The sequence below is a fragment of the Sorex fumeus genome, unplaced genomic scaffold (genome assembly GCF_029834395.1).
Source record: "Sorex fumeus unplaced genomic scaffold, SorFum_2.1 ptg000075l, whole genome shotgun sequence".
Lineage (NCBI taxonomy): Eukaryota > Metazoa > Chordata > Mammalia > Eulipotyphla > Soricidae > Sorex > Sorex fumeus.
Window position 1 is genome coordinate 17,807,521 of NW_026606132.1, and position 13,871 is coordinate 17,821,391.

Consider the following 13,871-nt stretch of genomic DNA (forward strand, 5'->3'; position numbering starts at 1 on the left):
TTCAGTGAACTCATGACTCAATTCCAGGTATCTGTACTCAATTCCAGGAATTCTGGAACTGAAACTTAGACCTAGCTTTTTCTGGTTTCTTTGTGAGCCTGTCATGACTCTGCCTTTGCTTCTCTATCTCTCAAAGCCACATCATAGGTTCTTGTTTTAAAATTTTAGTTGTGCCCATCTTGCTTTACAACACTGTGTGTTTTAAGAATATAGTTTGATACTTCTTTGTCTCTGTAACTACAGTGCGATCACCATCAAAATACAGATATCCATATACTGTGGGCCATTGGAAACTCTCCACCCTATGCTCTTGCCCTTTCTCCCGCTACTGTTAGAGCAAGAGCTTAACCAAACAGCTGCTGGGCTCTTGTCACAGACCACAAATCTAGATTATAGTGGCACTACTGCTTCTCTGTGGCTCTTGTGTGAGGAACTTAAGGTTGGCCCTCAAGGCTCTGGACATCTTGTCACAGCTTTTAAATGTGCCGTATTCACAGCCCCCCTCCCTGCAACCATCTTCAGGAAACTCCACTCTCCCTTTGGCAGTGGAAGCTGAAAACAACAACAACAACAACAACAACAACAACAAAATGCTGGATAAAAAGCAAAAGCAGCAGCAATAGTTGATGAGGGAACATTAAGTGTCAGCAGCAGCCCAGATAAAATGGTACCTAACTGGTTAGAAAAACAAACCCTCAAATTTACACAAGAGTGTAACAGGGATTGAAGAGAAAAAGGCCCGGATAATTAAAATGCTCCTATTCATTTTCTTTCCCTGCAATTTCTTTGTAATTTTTAGTTATTACTTCTAAATTATTATGTTGGTATCCAAAAATGCATGGAGAAAGTACAAAAAGAAAAAGAAAGCAAAAGAAAATCTCTTGTGTTAGTCCCTTGTGCTATATGATTCGTTCATGGGCTAGCAGAGAGAGGATGGGTGAACCTGTGGAAGAGGGGTGTTCTAAGCTTTGAGCAGACAGGTAGATAGGAGAGATGGATTGCAGTATATGGACAGCAGTGTATGGATAGTGGATAGGTAGATTGCTCTAGCAATGTAATCTTGGGAAAGGTAAAGGTAAAAAGGTAAAGGCCCTCCCGTTGATCGTCGATTTGCTTGAGCGAGCCCAGTAACGTCTCCATTGGAGACTTTGTTGTTACTGTGTCTGGCATATCGAATACTCTCGGTAGCTTGCTGGGCTCTCCGAGAGGGGCGGAGGAATCGAACTCGGGTCGGCCATGTTGGCCGCGTGTAAGGCGAACGCCCTACCCACTGTGCTATTGCTCCAGACCTAAAGTCAACCTGCAGCAAATCTTGGGAAGTAAAAAAGAAATACACAAAAAAACCAAAAAAACACCAATATTTCCCAGGCTGTGTTCCTTGTGAACACAGGAACTACAACTTCATCTGGCTCCAGAGACCCAGAGAAGACTGGACACCCCCTCTAATAGAAGCCCAAGCAGGAACAAAGAACAAGGAAAAGATTTTCAAAGACCATCAATCACTCCCAACTCTACTCCATGGCAACCATGCTAGCAACAGACTCTTACCTAGGTAAAAGCCCCATGAGGGACAGCTTGGGAAATACCCTACAATAGCCACCTTGAACAAAGGAAAGGCACACATATGCTGCCCGAGCCCAGGTGCTGCTTGTGCCCATGTGGCCGAGCACATGTGGTTCCTGATCACATGTGTCAAGTAAGAGTTACCCTACCGTATCCTCCAGGAAAAGAACTTTGCAGTAATCAACATTTTTCTTCTAATAAGTGAATGGATATGGAGAGTATCATGCTAAGTGAAATGAGTCACAAAGAGAGGGACAGACTTAGAATGACTGACTGCACTCATTTGTGGAATATAAAATAACATAATATGAAACTGACACCCAAGGACAGTAGACACAAGGGTCAGGAATATTCTTCCATAGTTTGAATTCTGTATCATGAGTTGGGGAAGAAGGCAACTGGAATAGAGATAGGATCACTAAGGCAATGATGGTTTGAGAAATGTTTCAGGATGGGAGAGATGTGTGCTGAAAGTAGATAAAGAACCAAACGAGATAACCTCTCGGTATCTATATTGCAAACCATAATGTCCAAAAGTAGAGAGAGAGTATGGGGGAAAGTGTCTGCTATGGAGACAGTGTGAGGGTTGGAAAGGGGATGTGTATACTGGGGACATTGGTGGTCAGGAATGTGCACTAGTGAAGGGATGAGTGTTTGATCATTGTGACTGAAATTCAAACATGAAAGCTTTGTAATTCTATTTCATAGTGATTCAAAAAATAAAAAATAAAAAAATTAACCCATTTCTTTTGTTTTTCAGGTCTAATCTAACTTCCTTCTTAACTGTATCCTTCTGCCTAGAAAAGTCTTTCACATACTACAACTTCACAGCCACCTTTTCTGTTTGCTAGACTGGATGCTGTCCACTTAGAATTGCTAGCAGAATTTTATTCAATTAAACGCTTAAAACAACTTTTAAAACTTTTAATATATCTCAGCATGTCTTTAAACATGATTTTAAGAAAGAAGAGTAAAAGGTAAAGGTAAAGGCCCTCCTGTTGTTCATCGATTTGCTCGAGCGGGCCCAGTAACGTCTCCATTGGAGACTTTGTTGTTACTGTATCTGGCATATCAAATACGTCAAGGGGAGCTTGCCAGGCTCTGCCGTGTGGGCGAGATACTCTCAGTAGCTTGCCGGGCTCTCCAAGAGGGGTGGAGGAATCGAACTCAGGTCGGCCATGTTGGCTGCGTGCAAAGCAAACACTCTACTGCTGTGCTATCGCTCCAGCCTTATTTTTATTTTTGGACCACATTCAGCAATAGTCTTGGACTACTTCCGGCTCATAACTGGGAGTCTGAGATGGGGCAGAGTGGGGTGGGGAGCATTTTATGGTGCTCAGTAGACCATGTGGGATTGGGGATTAAAATTTGGGTTATCTACATGCAAGGCAAACACTTCTTTACCCCTGTGGTATCTCTCTAGTCCAGAGAAACATTTTTTTCTTTTTAAAATGAATTTCTATTTATGATTATAAAATCTACTCTTTTTTTGTAGTATGTGGACTTTTTTTTTTATTAGTGAAACACCATGAGGTACAGTTATAGACTTACTAAGTTTTGTGCTTGGGTTTCAGTTATAAAGGTAAAGGTAAAGGCCCTCCCGTTGATCGTCAATTTGCTCAAGCGGGCCCAGTAACGTCTCCATTGGAGACTTTGTTGTTACTGTGTTTGGCATATCGAGTACTCTCGGTAGCTTGCCAGGCTCTCCGAGAGGGGTGGAGGAATCGAACTCGGGTCGGCCATGTTGACGGCTTGTAAGGCGAACGCCCTACCGCTGTGCTATCGCTCCAGCCCCCAGTTTCAGTTATACAATGATCAAGTACCCATCCCTCCACCAGTGCCCATTTTCCACCACCACGGGTCCCAGTATCCCTCCCACCCCCCATCCCCCCCATTCCACCCTGCCTCTGTGGAAGGGCATTCCCTTTTGTTCTCTCTCTCCTTTTGGGTGCTGTGGTTTGCAAGAGAGGCATTGAGTGGCAATCATGTTTGGTCTATAGTCTACTTTCAGCATGCTTCTCCCATCCTGGGAGGATCCTCGCAACACCCTTTATTTGGTGCTCCCTTCTCTATCTGAGCTCCTTTTTCCCCTAGCACATGTGGCTGGCCTCCAAGTCATGGAGCAAAATTCCTGGTACTAAACTTAGCCACTCTTGGGTGTTAGTCTCCTATTTTGTTACTTTATGTTCCTCAGATGATTGCAATCTTTCTGTGTCTGTCCCGCTCTTTCTGAATCATTTGCTTAATATGATACTTTCCATGTAGTACCACTTGTATATAATCTACTTTTTAATTATAGTTTATGTAGGGTAACATTGCTTTGTCCTTCCACAAGAAGCTTAGATTTATATGGTTACACCCATTAATCTGGTTATACCCATCAATCTGGTTACACTCATCACAGTGCTCCTGAGGCACTTCCACTTCCATTGTGTTTATCTGTAAACAGTCTTCCCTATGCTCTCCTTCCCACCCAGTTAATCAGCTTTCCCCTTAATCAGACTTTGTTAAATTTGTAAGATCAGTTTCCCAGAAATCTATGATTTTATATGTATGAGTGAAATATTGCCTTTCTCCTCTCCTTATGTCTTATGAACATTTTACTTTAAAGCAATATCCTTTTTGTATAGATACAGGAAGACCGTTAACATCATGCTTTGTAACTTAGGATTCAATTGGCCTTGAATATTATTCACTCCCGGGCATCTGCTTTCTCGACTTAAGCCTCAGTTGCCCTTAGTTCCTAACATCCCAAAAGCAGGGTCCCAACTAGGGACTGAATGGACCCCCAGGGCAAGCAGTGAGCTACCCTGGCAGTGAAATGGGCCAGGCTAAAATGCCACTATTCTTAACTATAAGTTAAGAGTTTGATCATAGACAAATGCTGTCATGATCCAAGGTTAACAAGACTAGGATCCTGCTAGGGGTGGGAAAGACTATCTGGCCTGAGCACTGTAGTCTGAGATTGAGATGGCCCTAGGAGAGCAATTCTATAAGTTTAAGATATTCCTTACTGTATCCATACAAAATGATTTATATTATATATGCTTATATGTTTGTCGGACAAAGAGAGAAGAGACACACCCTTGGGATTCAGCTCTAGGGTGGGTCCTCCTGCTGAGGAAGAATCTGTCCTAGGAGCGTCCTTCCCTGAGGCTAAGATTTCTACCCCTATTGATTGTGACCACACCTATGTGTAATTGTTCCCCCAATTCCTCATGGAGAAAGGATTTAACTGTACTGTAGGAGTGGGCTAGGGGCAGAAGGAAGAAGAGAGGTCAGAGAGGATGAGAAGGAAAGAAGGAGGATGAAGGGGAGAGGAGAAGGAGGATGAAGTAGCTGGGGGAGGAAGAATGGGGGGCAGAGACAGATGAAGAGAGAATCAGAATAAACTGATGTCGGTGGGCCCCACGGGTGACTTATGTGAAGCGGGGAGGAGAAAGACAGTCACTTTCTCCCCACCCGCCTCTACCACTCGGGACCCAGGGTTGCTGGGTTCTTATCTCGCCTCACAGAAAGGAATTTCAGGAGTAGACAAGCAGTGAAGTAAATAGATTTTATTTGGAGGATTTTTAGATATGGAGGGAGAGAGAGAGTGAAAGACTAAAGTTAGACACGAAAGCATGAAAGTACACATCTCAAGAGGGGAGATGCGGGCGACACATGTGCTCAGGCACCACATGTGCTCAGCCACGTGGACGTAAGCACACATGGGCTCAGGCAGCATATGTGCGCCCTTCCTTTGTTCCAGGTGGCCTTTATAGGGTTTCTCCAACCTGCTCCCACGTGGGGCTTCTTTCCAGGTAAAAGTTCGTTGCTAAGGAGGTTACCAGGGAGGTCCAAAAAGAGGAATTTCAAGGGGAGGCCTATATCCTGAGGGTCTGCGGATGGTCTTATCAGGCCTTTGTTTTCTGTATCCACAAGTTGGGTCATTCCTAGAATTCTTCTTCCATTGCAAAGGGCCTTTCCCTATCTACCTGCCTACATCAAAACTACGACTAATACCTACCAGCCTGGCCTTCTTTCCTTCCTCCACCTGACCATCGCCATCGACCTCTCCGGGGTGGGAGAAGGGTGAGACTACCAAATGCGGGCGGCAGGAGAGATAGAGCCACCGCCGCTGTGTGTGTGTGCTCTTGAGTGAGTTTACACAGTTTAGGTACCATGGTTACAATAGCGTTAATGTTGTGGCATTGATGTACAAAGTTATTGCACCTTACCACCCCCAAAGTGTGCAGGACCCTCCACCCCTGCTCCTATATCACCTTGACCACGTGTTCATTCCCTGTCAGAACTCCTCACATTGATTGGTAATCTAAAGTTTATAATCCAAGGACAAATTTGTCATTGCAGAAGAACACTTTGTAGACTATTGCTGGAGCCAGAGAAATAGTAGAGTGGTAGGACGCTTGCCTTGCACATGACCAACATGGGTTCAATCCCTATGGTCACTCAAACCCATCAGGACTGATCCCTGAGATCATAATCAGAAGGAAGCCCTGAGCACTATTGGGTGTGGCCCCCAAAATAAAAGAAATAAATACAAGACCATTGCTTAATGCCAATAGAACAAAGTATGAAATCTTCCATCTATAGGGGACAAAAATTACTTTACATTTCTGCATTCTTGGCTGCAGCATCTCCGTAAAAAATGGTAGATTAACAGGAGACAAACTAACACAAATTGATTGGCATATGCACCATCTTTATACATGCAAGAGCCCCAGGTAAGCTGAATAACTGTCTTAAAGTGCCCAAGTCAATTTCATTGATTTAAGATTTCTTGAAAGAATGGTATGGGTGGAGAAAATCAGGGTGGGGAGGTCACCTGGATTGAAGCAATAAGTAAAGGTGTGCTTGTTATGCAGATTTGGGTTGTTGACTCCATCTTTGTTAAGAGTCAAAGAGATCTGGCTGTCCTTCAAGCTAGGAAGAAACCCTTACAAATGGAGATTTTCCTTTATACATGCAAATATATCTTAGTAGAGGGCATGTGCCCTGTAGCTTTCAGAGGTGCTACCCTCTTCTGTTTCCCCAAAATAACCAGCTGAAAATTATCCTCATGCCAGAAATGTATTTGGGGGTTGCAAATTTTGTTTTTCTTTAGACACAACTCATATATATGGTTCCCATAAAATTGCATGTTAAATTTTTAATATAGTAATTATTGCTCCTCTCATGAGCATTATTTCTGAAGAATAGGGCGCTGAAGTTCTACCACTATATGTTGTACAAGCTACAAAATATGAGTGGTAATAGAGATATTTTAGAATTTTCAAAGTATATATATTTTAGTGTCAGTAATGCAAGCAGTAGATTCAGTTTTATCAGATGATAGAACGAAGGAAATTTCTAATACATTTTTCATGCTGCTTGTCATTTTACTCTTAATTCAAATGTGCAAGTGGGAAAGACTTTTTTATTTTTTCTAATTGGCAGAAAAATAACAAGAGAAGTAAGCCCATGTGCTAACTGTTCCAAGAGGTGGAGAAATGTTGCAATAAATTGACACCTTTTCCAACTATAAATTCTTTACATTATGAAACTGTATAGTATTTCCCTAAGGAATTCATAAACATACACAAGTTGTCTTTTAAGGAAGAAATACAATATAGTGCAAGCATACAAAGGTATACTTTCATGTACCTATAACATGGTAGAAGAATATAATGATGCAAGAGAACAATACTTGACTACAGTGAGTTATCTACCAGAAATTCCTGGCATAGCAAATTTTATTTTATGTAAGTGAAGGACTAGATAAGTATAAGAATACTGATCCAGGGCCCCGTATTAGCTCAAAGCTAGAATACCTACTTACTGTCTGGCATGTACAGTGGGATCAGTACATGTAGCACTGTCATCAGGTCACACAAAGAATGCAGTGCCCCTTCATGTCTGACAGCCATATTTGCCAGCCCCAACAAGCACCATGTGCAAAAGTGAGCGACCCATGAATATCATAACAATCTGGGAAGGGCAAAAAGTAGAAAGCACTTTATTCAACACATGGAGGATTCCACTACATACCACTGAGAACTATGGAGAAGAATGGAAATTCTTTCTTTCCCCTTGGGTTCTTCTAGACTAGAACATAATCAAATTAATATCAGATGCATTGACAAGAAAAAAGTTCCCCAAAAGGAGTTAAATTTAAAGTATGATTTCTTATATACATAGAAAAAAAAAACAGTAAAACTTAGTCAGTCCCCAACTGGTTTATCACTCCCTTAAATAAATTCAGCTAAACAAAATATGCCCAGAACAGCTAAAATATACCTAGGAAGGGAAAGGTTAGTTAAGGGAGGCCATCAGGAAAGACACAGTTAATAAGTGTCTGATTTGTCATACAGATTTATATTGTTGCTTTCTCAATTGATAAGCAATTTGTATACATAGTTTTCTAGTTCAGGGTGCAGACTCTCTTACAAGTATTTCCTCTTATGCATAGAAATATTCATTACAAAAAAGCACCCTTCACTTAACCTTCAGAGTTCCTCTCATAGAATAAACTTCATTTGAAAGACTGATATTTAGATGGCAACAGATTTTATTTCTATATAGAATTAAATTGGAAAACCTCTATTACGATCTAGGAAAATGATAAAGATTACCTTTTGTAAGGAAAATATTTCAGATATGAATAACTGCACCTAATTTGCAAGCAATAAACAACTTAGATTTAAATGGCTTAAGTCTTAAGAAATAATGCTAACCTTTGCTTGAGGTATGAATTGGTCATTAAAATAATGTCATTCATAATGAATTATTATTTTATTCACATTTAAAATATATCACTTTTATTCACTAATTCATTTATTCATTCAGAAGACGAAGAGACATGCTCAGTGGACAGATACAAAAACCATGATCTATGAAGTTTATTAAGATACCTGTTCAGGGTAATATTCTTTCTTTAAAATTTGTATTCAGTTTAGAAAGTTAATAATAATATTAAAATCAGTACCTCTAGTGAGACACAAGCCTATTACACCAAGCACCAAAATGTCCATACTTCTCTTCAAGTCTGATCTTAGGACTTCTTTCTCCTTATTTGGTAACTGGCTCTGTATTCCAATTAGGGCCCATTTTTTTTTTTTTGTCAATTCAAACTATCAAGTCATCAAAATGTTCTATTATTGTTGGTGCAGCCATGAAGATTTGTATCACTGTCATTTTGATGTCCGTTGCCCCACCGGTGACTTATGTGAATTGGGTAGGAGAAAGACGGTCACTTTCTCCCCAACCATTTCTGCTTCTGCCACCCAGGTCCCAGGGTTACTGGGTTCATCTCTCGCCACGCAGAAAGGAATTTCAGGGGTAGACAAGCAGTGAAGCAAGTAGATTTTATTTGGAGGGTTTAAGGTATGGAGGGAGAGAGAGCAAAGGAGTGAGAGTAACACCCTCAAGAGAGAATGTGGGCTTCTCCAAGGGTGGAGAGAGCCCCTACACACATCCTAGCATTAGACATGAAAACATGAAAGTACACATCTCAAGAGGAGAGATGCGGGCGACACATGTGCTTGGGCACCACATGTGCTCGGCCACATGAGCGCAAGCAGCACGTGGGTTTGGGCAGCATATGTGCGCCCTTCCTTTGCTCAAGGTGGACTTTATAAGGGTTTCTCCAACCTGCCACCATGTGGGGCTTCTTCCCAGGTAAAAGTCCATTGCTAAGGAGTTTATGAGAGGAGGTTGGGAGTGGTGATGGTCTTCTTTGGGATGAATTACTAAAGTTAACCAGATTGAGGGAGAGGTCAGAGGGAATTCTAGGAATCTCCTTTATGGGGAGGTGTCCAATCTCTTCAGGGTCCGCTGCTCAAGGTCTCATCTGTATCTACAAAGTAGATCAGACTTGGAATTTCATCGGCCAGGTCCTTTCCCTATCTACATGCCTACATCAACTTAAGTACCAATCAAACAAGAAGCACTGATTGGTCTAGAGAAAAAGTTTTATTGGCAGCACACCAGCATATTGGAAGATGGCATACTCATATTCCAAAGAACCATCTTGTCATTACAGTTAGAAGAAAGCTGTTTTTCTTTTGTTTTGCTTTGAATTTTGGGGAACAAACAGGGTGAAAGCATGTGTTACAGACTTACAGGTGGCTTAATCAACAATCAGCTCTCCTTGTGGACTAATCCTCAAACTCTGCCTCCACTTTGCCCACATAAACAAAGTGTTAGGTTTTCAGGGAAGGGTAAACTGAAGGTAAGCTGTCCTTATTTGGGCGTTGGGGCAAGGGTAGTCAATGTGTCTAATACTGATGTTTGCCCATGTTTTACTGTAAACAGGGAGAAAACAATAGGTTTATAGTTTCTGTGGTGTGTAAATCTAAAATTACATCAAATGTATGATAAGCAGTAGTGTATTTCAATAATAAGAAGCCATAATGCACACTTAAAGTGGTGTTTCAATTATGCCATTTATTTAGCATGGGTTCAAGCTAAAGAAAAAGATTTTGCATGCCTCCTTTTGCTGCCAGATCCTTTTCAATCTGGGAACCATCCTAAGAGTACAGAGGACGTGTAGAGGGAAGAGTCGGCTAGACCTCAGCTTGATCCCCTCACAAAACCTCGGGTGTAGATTATACGTAATCTGATTGGCCCGTCTACAAAACCTCAGTTGCATAGGGCATTCATAGTATGACTGGTTAGTTCTACAAGACCTCATTTATATAAGACAATTATAAGATATTAGAAAAAGCCAAGAGGAGAAGATACATAGTATAGATATACACAAGTAATTGTATAAGTGAATGCACACACTGGAGGCTGACTTCACAGGCAGGCAGATGGCTGACTGACAACACAGGCTGTTGTCAAATCAGTGAAGAAGAGCAAAGGAAAGATCAGTGGAGTTGTGGTCCCAGATGCAGAGATTCTTGTATCTGCAGCTGCCAAGGACCACAGAGATATGCCCTTATGAGCTGTAAAATAAAGAGCTATCAAGTAAAAGGACTGTTACACTAAAACGTCTGGTGGTCCACATAGCTAGTCTTACATGCCGTTCAAAAGAATACAGAACCTAGTCAGAGCCACTGTGTCAAAGACACTGGTTGCTACTCAGACCGGTAGCAAAACAAAATTTAACTTTACATTTGTAGGTGTATATCATATCTCCTACAGCTCCTGGTTACTCTAGGTTATGTGACTCAGGGGAAAAATGGAGAATAACTGCAAGCTTGTGCTATCAACTCTATCTTTCACCAGATTTTGTTTTTGAAAGAGAAGTTTGGGTAATTCTGAGGTCATAGAACTCTATAATTGACTTCTAAATTTCTGAGGAGTTGACATCATGGGGAAAACTCCCTTCAGACTGAAACTTATAGCCAACCAACAAGGGGCATAAAATAATTCAACTTGGCAGAGGCAAGTGGTGTTATTTGGTACTTGGTCGTTCAGAAACAATGTATACTTTGTATATAAGTTATTCACTTAAAAAATTTTTTATGCGGTAATAAAGCCAGTCCAAAAAAAAAAACCTAAGAGTTGAATTTAATATCAGAAATCAGAAAACCCATCTAGTTAGACATGGTTGAAAATGCTGAGAATGATCCTTATATTTTCCTAAAGGATAAAGAGGAAACTCTAATCAGAAACCTTTGTTTGCAGGTTTGCAGTTGAATTGAAAGTGTACACTGGATGAACCCCTTGGAGAACTTATTGATCACCCTGGTCCCATCTGTCTGTCACCCACCTTTCCCACGTTGTTTTGTTTTTTTTTTTTTTTTTTTTTTTGCTTTTTGGGTCATACCCAGCGATTCTCAGGGGTTACTCCTGGCTGTCACCTCCCTTTCTTAAAAAAGTGCTTCCATGTTGTCTTTTCTTATAAAACTGCTTCTTTTGCAAACAAGAGTCTTTCTTTCTTTTTTCCTCCTCAGATTTCTAGACCCTGAGTAAGCTTTTTTTCTTTAACTAACTCTTACATTCCATCCAGCCTTAAAGAGGCAAGCTCCACAACTTGGTTTAGTAACACTAACATTGTTTTATAGCAGTATAGAAATTCTGGGTGTAAAGCACTGTAATTGTACATCTGTAAATACTATTTCATTATTACTACTGCAAGCCTGATTCATGAACCATTGACTTAACCCCCTTTACTGGTTTCATCCACTGCACAAACCTGTTTCTTTAATATGAAAAAAAAGTGTCTTTACAGCCATTTCAGTATTATTTAAAATAACTAAGACAAAGAGATGACATAAGTCCTGGATGATGGAGATAAAATTTCTGCTAGATATACTATTCAACTATTATACTATACCATTTCTTATAAGAAAAAACAAATATCCTGCTTTTTTTGTTTTGTTTTGTTTGGCTTTGCTTTTTGGGTCACATCCAGCAAGGCTCAGGGGTTAGGGGTTACTCTTGGCTCTGCACTCAGGAATTACTTCTGGAAGTGACTGAGAGTGAGTGCTCGGGGAGCCATATGGGATGCTGGGAATCGAACCTGGGTTGGCCACCTGCATGTGCTATCACTCCACCCCCAATCCTGCTGTTTTTGTTACCATGATTGGATTTTGATAAGTAAAACAGGTCATAAAGTGATAGATATGGCCAGAGAGATAGAGCAACAGGCTGAGCACATGCAAAGCATGCAGGAGTCTGGGTTCTGTCTCCAACACCCCATGTTTCCCCAAGCACTGCCAGAAACAACTTCTCAGCATAGAGTTGGAAGAAGCCTTGAGCTCCATCAGGTATGACACTTCACAATAAAACCAACCAAACAAACAAAAAATCCATAGGATTTTATTCATATGTGAAGGACAGTGAAACAAAACAAGTAAGACAAACAAAAACAACCTCATAGACTCATGTATTTTAAATACACTTTCTTAGAGTTACTGAAATCTAAGTAGTTTAAAAGTCTTCACTTCTGCCCAAACTTCAAGGAGTGAATGCACCAATAGATCTCTATAAAGGGATGCTTATTACAAATTTAGCTTTTTATATTTAAATATTTAGTTTCCCTCAATATAGGCTGGAGCGATAGCACAGCAGTATGGCATTTGCCTTGCACGCAGCAGACCCAGGTTTGATTCCTCTGCCCCTCTCGGAGAGCCCAGCAAGCTACTGAGAGTATCTCACCCGCACAGCAAAACCTGGCAAACTCCCTGTGTTGTATTCGATATGCCAAAAACAGTAACAAGGAGTCTCACAATGGAGACGTCATTGGGCCCGCTCCAGCAAATCAATGAACAACAGGAGAACAGTGCTACAGTGCTACAATATAGATCTAAATAATTATTCAACCTACCGTAGTTATTAATGCTATTCAAAGTTTTTCAGTCTATCATCCAGAAAATGTTGCAGATTCCAGATGGAAGAAAAATAGCCTTTAGAGGACATTGCAGTATTACCTTGGACATTTACACAATGTCAGATAAACATCACTGAGCTTGTAGCTACCAAAACTTTGTGCCTTTTGCTATTTGAAGTTGAAAATTCGCCAGGTAATAGCATCATTTCATAACCTACATACATAGTTGGTCATTGACAATGATACGGAAAGAGAGAATTTACAAGATGAGGTTTTGGATTCTAGTCTTCAACATTTAGGTTATTTTTGTTGCTGTTGTTTTGTTTTTCAAAAATAAATACAACCCCTAACTTACATCTGTTGGGCAGAAGAAATGATACTCGTTGTTACTGACCTAAATACCTAATAAAAGCTTTTCTGGAATAATTTCTTTAGCTGATGAATATATCTGGTATGATTACTTTCAAAGATATGTGGTCCATATCATGCTTATTGGTCTCTGAAGACTTCAAATCAGTGAGAACATAATTTCTTTTCAGGCATATCAATCATTTGAGAACAGACATCGCAGACCTTCTGAAATGAAAAAATTTTAATTTAACATATTTGATAAAATCTGGCAGAAATGCACACTTTGGTTTACATCTGCTATTTAAAGCAGGATATATTTGTTTCCCCTGCTGGAACTTTTGATTTCCTTGTCATGAACTAGAATTTTTGAATGTTGGTTTTTAAATTTTCAACAAAAGTCTAAAACAGTACGTGAACATTGTTAGCTATGTATAAATCAACCCACTCCATTCTTTCCATCATTCCTCTATTATTATTGCCAATTTCCTCAGTCTGTTCATCATTCTCACTGTCACCGTCCTCCCGTTGTTCATCAATTTGCTCATGCGGGCACCAGTAACGTCTCACAACAATTTGTGAGACTTGTTACTGATTTTTGGCATATTGAGTACGTCATGAGTAGCTTTCCAGGCTTTGCCGTGTGGGTGAGATACTCTCGGTAGCTTGCCGGGCTCTCTGAGAGAGGGGCAGAGAA